Below are 7,492 nucleotides of genomic sequence, written 5' to 3'. Positions count from 1 at the left end.
TTTGTTTGTTCATTTTTTCTTTTTTTTTTTTTTCTGTCCTTTTTTTTTTTCCTTCAACTTTTTGGTGTGATTTGGGTGAAAGTTTACAGAGAAAATTCATTTTCCATTCAACAGTTCATACACATTTTTTTTTTCATGACACTAATTGCAATCCCCACAATGTAACAGCTCTCTTCTCACTTCCTTCCTGTTGCTACCTTTGTGCCCTTCTTTCCTAAGCATTCTTGCCTTCTGAGCTTTCTTCCTGCACAAATGCTGGCCTGTTGATTCCTTCCCTGACTTTTTATGCCCTTTTTCTTTCTCTATGTATGATGTCTTTGATGTTAATCCTACAATTTGTCTGGTCTTCTATAATTGTTATTAAATGAATCAAATCTATTTTTGAGATGGTCTCTAAATGCAGGTGAGATATACTAAAGGTTGTACTTTGACTTTTCGGAACTTTTTTTAATTTTCTTTTGCTTCAACTTGTACGTGTATAGGAGCAAGTTCTGCAGTTGGCTCCTGAACTTGTTCTCACTGATTAAACCAACCTTCTCCATTGTCTGTTTCCAAAGATGTAGTTGATTTGATTCCTGTGTATTGCATCTGGTGAGGTCCATGTGTATAGTTACCATTTTTCTTGTTGAAAAAAAGGTTGTTTCCAATGATTAAGTCAGTGGTCTTGGTAAATTCTATCATGCGATCTTCCGCATCAATTCTGTCATCAAGATCATAATTTATTTAGTCCACTTCAGCTCACTAATGGCTAGGATATCTATCTCCAAGTTTTCATTTCTAAGAACTTCCAATTTTTCTAGATTCATACTTCATGCATTCCACATTTTGATTATTAATGGTGTTTGTGGCTGATTCTTCTCATTTTGAGTTATGCCACTGCAGTGTAGTAAATTACATAGTATGGCTTTTCTAGCCATAGTTTTTGATAACTCCCACTTTGCTGTGAGCAACTGAGTAGCTGATTGTTAAAGTTATCCACCTGGTGTATTTCTGTTGGAGCAGCAGGAAGCAATCTTCTGCAAAGCTGACTCTCTTTCAGGTGTGTAGAATTCTGATGTTGGGATTGGTTGGCTTTGGCCACTTTGCCAGGCTTGAAATACCTCCTACAGGCAGAAAGAATCTCTCTGACTACCAGTTAAGAGAGACACACTGCTGAAAGTGACATACTGCTCAGAGAGAGATGTGAGAGAGACATGCTGCTAAGAGAGAGATGTGCTACTGGGAGAGACTGAGAGAGACAGCCTGCTGAGAGAGAGCCTGGCTGAGAGAGACTGAGCATCCTGAACTTTAATTGTAGCCTGTTGCTTCCCGAATAAACTCCATAATCTGTGAGTTCTGTGTAGCCACTGCAGCGAATTATCAAACCCAGCAGAGAGATGATAGGTGTCACAGGATGAACAGTTGGTGATAAGATTAGTAAGAAGGTTGCAGGTTGGTGGCATGTCTGTCATAAGAACAGGCCTTGGGCTGCTGAGGGTGATTCTGTCTTCCTCTTGTGTGGTTAGAAGAGGACAGAAGATGTCTTTCCTTGCCCCTTTAGCAGCCACATCAGCAAAAGAAGATCCTGAAAGCTTTATTCCACCAACATCATTAAGGTCAACTCTACTTTAGGGAAGAAGTACTTCCCCAGTCATATTTTGAGTGTCTTCCAACCTGAGGGGCTCATACTCTGGTACTAGATCAGACAGTGTTCCACCACTATTCATAAGGTTTTAAATGGACTTTTTTTTTTTTTTTTTTAAATAGATGGCCGCGTCATTCTCTTAGTCTGTCTTAGTCTGGAAGCTCCACTGAATCCTGTCCACCATGGGTAATCCTGCTTAGATTTGAAATACCAGTGGCATAGTCCAGTTTTACCATCACAGCAACACAAAAGCCATCACAGTACAACAAACTGATAGATAAATGGTGGATCAGGGTAATAGTGGTAATAAAACCATGCATTTACAAGGAACTTTGATATTTTTAAAACACTTTCAGACATGTAATTCTAAATGACCCTCAAATCCCATGGAATCATGAAAATAAAAAGACAAATCACAGACTGAGGAAAACATATTTGCAAAATACATATCTGACAAAGGAGTTTTGTCTAAACTTTACAAAGAACTCTGAAAACTCAACAATAAGAAAACAAACAGCCCAATGTGAGCAAAAGATATAAACAGAGAAGATATGCAGTTTGCAAATAAGCATATTAAAAGATTCTCAACATCATATGTTGTTGTTAGGTGCCTTTGAGTTGACCCTGACTCATAGTTACCCTATGCACAATAGAACAAAACACTGCCCAGTTGTGCACCATGCTCACAATCCTTTATATACTTGAGCCAATTGTTGCAGCCACTGTGTTAATGCATCTTGTTGAGGGTCTTCATTAGGGAATTGCAAGTTAAAACAACAATGAAATACCACTAGACATCTATTAGAATGGTTAAAATCTAACACTGCCAGTATCAAATGTGGACAAGGATGTGGAGCAACAGGAACTCTCATTCATTGCTGGTACAGATGCAAAATAGTACAGCCATTTTGGAAGACAGTTAGGCATTTTCTTACAAAACTAAACATATTCTTACCATATGATCTAACAATTGCACTCCAAATGAGTTGCAAACTTGGATACACACAAAAACCTGCACATGAGTGTTCAGAGAAGTTTTATTCATAACTGCCAATATTTAGAACCAAGTAAGATGCACTTCAATAGGTGAATGAATAAACAATCCATGGTATATCCACACAATGAAGTAATATTCAGTAATAAAAGAAAAAATATGAGCTAACAAGTCATGAAAAAAAAACACAGAAAAACTTTTAACGCATATTGCTAAGTGAAAGATGCCAGTTTGAAAAGGCTACATACTGTATAAACCCAAAATCCATTGCCATTGACTTGATTAAAGTCAACCCTATAACCCTATAGAACAACCCAGTAACCCTATAGGACAAGGTAGAACTGCTCCATAGGGTTTCCAGGCTAAAATCTTTATGGAAGCAGATTGCCATATCTTTATCCCACAGAGTGGCTACTGGATTTGAACCACCCACCTACCATTTAGAAGCTGAGTGCTTAACCACTGTGCCACCAAAAAAAAAATCACTGCCTTCGTGTCTATTCCAACTCATGGTGACCCATTTGGATTTCTGAGGCTGTAAATCTTTACGGGAGTAGATTGCCCAATCTTCTTTCTGCAGAGTGGTTGGTGGGTTTGAACCACCAGACTTCTGGTTAGTAGTTAAATGTCTTAGGCACTACCCCACCAGAGATCCTTTCTGTGTCATGAGGGCTCCTTATGATTCCAACCTTATGACTCTCTGGAAAGGTAAAACTGTAGATTGTCAAAAAATTAGTGCTTACCAGGAGTTCAAAGGACAGGGAGGGAAGAATAGGGGGAACTCAAAAGATCTTCAGGGCATTGAAATGATTCGTTATGATACTCTAATGGTAGCTATATACCATTTTGTATTTTTCAAAACCCAAGAACTGTACATATAATGGTTAAAATTCTGGCTTTTCTACTTATTAGCTGTGTGAACTTGGAAGAGTTACTGAAATTATCTGAGCCTCAGCTTGTGAAACACAAATGAGGTACCTTTCTTTCAGTTGAGAAGCTTAAGATAACAGATGCCAAAGACACAACAGAATGCCTGGCCTATGACAGGCATTTAGAAATGGAAATTACGATGATGATAAGGCAGAACCAATAAACCATATCTTTATGCAAATAACCCCTGTGTTATACTTATTTTGTCCAGCTGCACCCTCCCTCCAAGGTATTTTCTTAAATATGCTGTGCTATCTTTTTACAGTAACATAAAAATAATTAACACAATATGCTTACATACCTTGGGGGAAGGGAGAGTTGGCAAAAACCTAAAACTCAAGAGTTATCTGTGTGAAAATGTGGTAATTATCCCCTCTCTTACAACTGAGTCAGTTGAGGTTGAATGACATTAAATTATTTACCAAGTGACTAAGTCCAGTAAGTGCCAGGGTCAGGATTGAAAACAAGTTCCTCAATCCGACAAAAGAATTCTCCACACTGCTTAAAAATCCAAAGCGTTAAAAATAGAATTATTACCAAAGCAGGACTGTTGATCTCTAGAACTTGAGTAACAGTTGATCCATGCTTTCAGCAGCAAAGAAGGCAATTAAATTAAAACTCTGCCTTTAGGCTAGTGTTCTCAACAGGAAGCAAGATTTAATTCGGGAGAATATTCTTCAGATACAGCTAAAAGTTTCTAACTTTAATATGCATTTTCTATTGAGCAACATTCATATTTATTTTTCTGATCAGCTTTCAAATTTTACTAATCTTAACACTTTGGTATGGGTCATCTGCCCATCACCTACAGTGAATATAAGTCCTGAAGCAAAACAAAACCAGAAGCTTGCCATCTACAACACAGCTGGAGCTGATCAGTTGTTAAAATATCAATTAAAATATACAACTCATATCACCAAAGTAGATCAAGGTCATTTAAGGGGTCATTTGGAGCCTCTAACATGTGACAGGCAGAACTTTTCTATCTGCACTTTTCTAATTCCAAAACTGATCTAATACTGTTTCTATTACATAGTTGCGATATCTTATTCTTCTTGGAACTTCTTTATATTGTTACTCTGCACATTATTGATAATAATTTTAGGCATGCATTCAGAGGTTAGGAAATTCTCAGAACCTTACATCAAGAGCAAAATTTGATGGTGCTCTCTGCAGTACCACCACTCATCTGTCAGTTTGTTGTACTGTGGTGGCTTGTGTGTTGCTGTGAGGCTGGAGGATATGCCACTGCTATTACAAATACCAACAGGGTCCCCCATGGTGGACAGTTTTCAATGGAGCTTCCAGACTAAGACAAACTCAGAAGAGGGAAGGGGCATCCACTTCTCAAAGAAATGGCTAGTGAAAACCTTACGAATAGCAGTGAAGCAATGTCTGATATATTACTGAAAAACTTAGTGAATAGTCCTGAAATATTGTCTGATATAACCCCTTAGGTCAGAAGGTATTTTAATGCAACTGGAGAAGAGCTCCCTCCTCAAAATAGAGTCAACCTCAATGACAAAGATGGATAAAGCTTTTGAAACCTCCATATGCTGATTGGGCACAACTCAAAATGGGAATAAACAACTGCAAATTCTATTAATAATCAGAAGGTGGAATGTATGAAATATGAATGTAGGAAAATTAGAAGTTGTCAAAAATGAAATGGAACACATAAAGATCAATATCCTAGGCATTAGTAAGCTGAAATGGACTGGTTTGGGCCATTCTGAACCAGATTATCATATGAGCTACTATGGCAGGAATGACAAATTGAAGAGGGATAATGTGGCATTCATTGTCACAAAGAATGTTTCAAGATCTATCCTGAAGTATAATGCTGTCAGTGATAGCATAATGGCCATATGTCTACAAGGAAGACCCGTTAATATGACTATTTTCAAATTTATGCACCAACCAGCAAAGCCACAGATGAGGAAATTGAAGATTTTTACCAACTTCTGGAGTCTGAAATTGACCAAACATGCAATCAAGATGTGTTGATTATTACGGTAATTGGAGTGCAAAAGTTGGAAACAAAGAAGAATCCCCAGTAGTTTCAAAATACGGCCTTGATGACAGAAATGACACTGGAGATTGCATGATATAATTTTGCAAGACCAATGACTTCTTCATTGCAAGTACATTTTTCAACAGCATAAACAACAGCCATACACATGGACCTTGCCAGATGGAATATACAGGAATCAGATCGACTGCATCTGTGGAAAGAGGTAACAGATAAGCCCAATATTTTCAGCCAAAAAAAAAAAGGCCAGGAGCTGATTGTGGCACCATCAATTGCTTATATGCAAGTTCAAGATGAAGATGAGAACAATTAAAACAAGTCCATGAGAACAAAAATATGACCTTAATTGTGTCCCACCTGAGTTTAGAGACCATCTGAAGAATAGATTTGACACATTGAACACCAATCCCCAAAAAACAGATAAATTGTGGAATGGCATCATGAACATCATATGTGAAAAAAGCAAAAGGTCATTAGAAAGACAGGAAGGAAGAAAAGACCAAAATGGATGTCAGAACAGACTAAAACTTGTTCTTGAATGGGGAGTTGCTAAAGCAAATGGAAGCAATGACTAGATGAAAGAGCTGAATAGAATATTTCAAAGAGCAGCTCAAGAAGACAAAGTCAAATATTATAAAGAAATGTGCAAAGACCTGAAGTTAGAAAACTGAAAGGGAAGAACATGGTCACCATTTCTCAAACTGAAAGAACTGAAGAAAAAATTCAAGCTTCAAACTGCAATATTGAAAGATTCTATCGGCAATATGTTGAATGACACAGGGAACATCAAAAGAAGATAGAAAGAAGATAGAGTTACTGTACAAGACAGAATTGGTCAATGTTCATCTATTTCAGGATATGCATATGATCAAGAACCAATGATCCTGAAGGAAGTCCAAGCTGCATTGAAGGAATTAGCAAAAAAAAACAAGGTTCCAGGAATTGATGGAATACCCACTGAGATGTTTCATCAAACAGATGTGGTGCTGGAGGCACTTACACATCTATGCCAAGAAATTTAGAAGACAACAAATGGCCAACTGACTGGAAGAGATCCATATTTGTACCCATTCCAAAGAGAGGTGATCCCACAGAATGTGGAAAGAATTCAATGATATTATTATTATCACAATAAGTAAAATCTTGCTGAAGATCATTCAAAAATGGTTGCAGCTTTATATAGACAGGGAACTTCCAAAAATGCAAGGTGGATTCAGAAGAGGTCATGGAATGAGGGATATTATTGTCTATGTCTAATGAATCTTAGCTAAAAGCAAAGAGTACCAGAAAGATGTTTACTTGTGTTTTATTGATTATGAAAAAGCATTCAATTAAGTGGATCATAACAAATTATAGATAGCATTGAGAAGAATGGGAATTCAAGAACACTAATTGTGCTCATGAGGAACCTGTACATAGACCAGGAGGCTGTCATTTGAACAGAATTAGGGGATACTGCATGGTTTAAAATCAGGAAGAGTGTGTGGCAAGGTAGTATCATTTCATCATACTTATTCAATCTGTATACTGAGCAAATAATCTGAGAAGCTGGACTATATAAAGAAGAGTATGACATCAGGATTGAAGGAAGACTCATTAACAACCTGTGATATGCAGATGACACAACCTTGCTTGCTAAAACTGACGACGATTTGGAGTGTTTACTGATGAAGATTAAAGACTGCAGTCTGCAGTATGGATTACACCTCAACATAAAGAAAATGAAAATCCTCAAAAGTGGACAATAAGCAGCACCCCAATAAATGGAGAAAAGATTGAAGTTGTCAAAGACTTCATTTTGCTTGGATCCATGATCAATACCCATGGAAGCAGCAGTCAAGAAATCCGACATCATTTTGCACTGGGAAAATCTTCTGCAAAAGAGCTCTTTAAAGTACTGAAAAGCAAAGAT

The sequence above is a fragment of the Orycteropus afer genome, unplaced genomic scaffold (assembly GCF_000298275.1).
Source record: "Orycteropus afer afer isolate SDZICR_OR568_19922 unplaced genomic scaffold, OryAfe1.0 scaffold00707, whole genome shotgun sequence".
Classification (NCBI taxonomy): Eukaryota; Metazoa; Chordata; class Mammalia; order Tubulidentata; family Orycteropodidae; genus Orycteropus; species Orycteropus afer.
Note: the sequence above shows the minus strand (reverse complement) of the source record.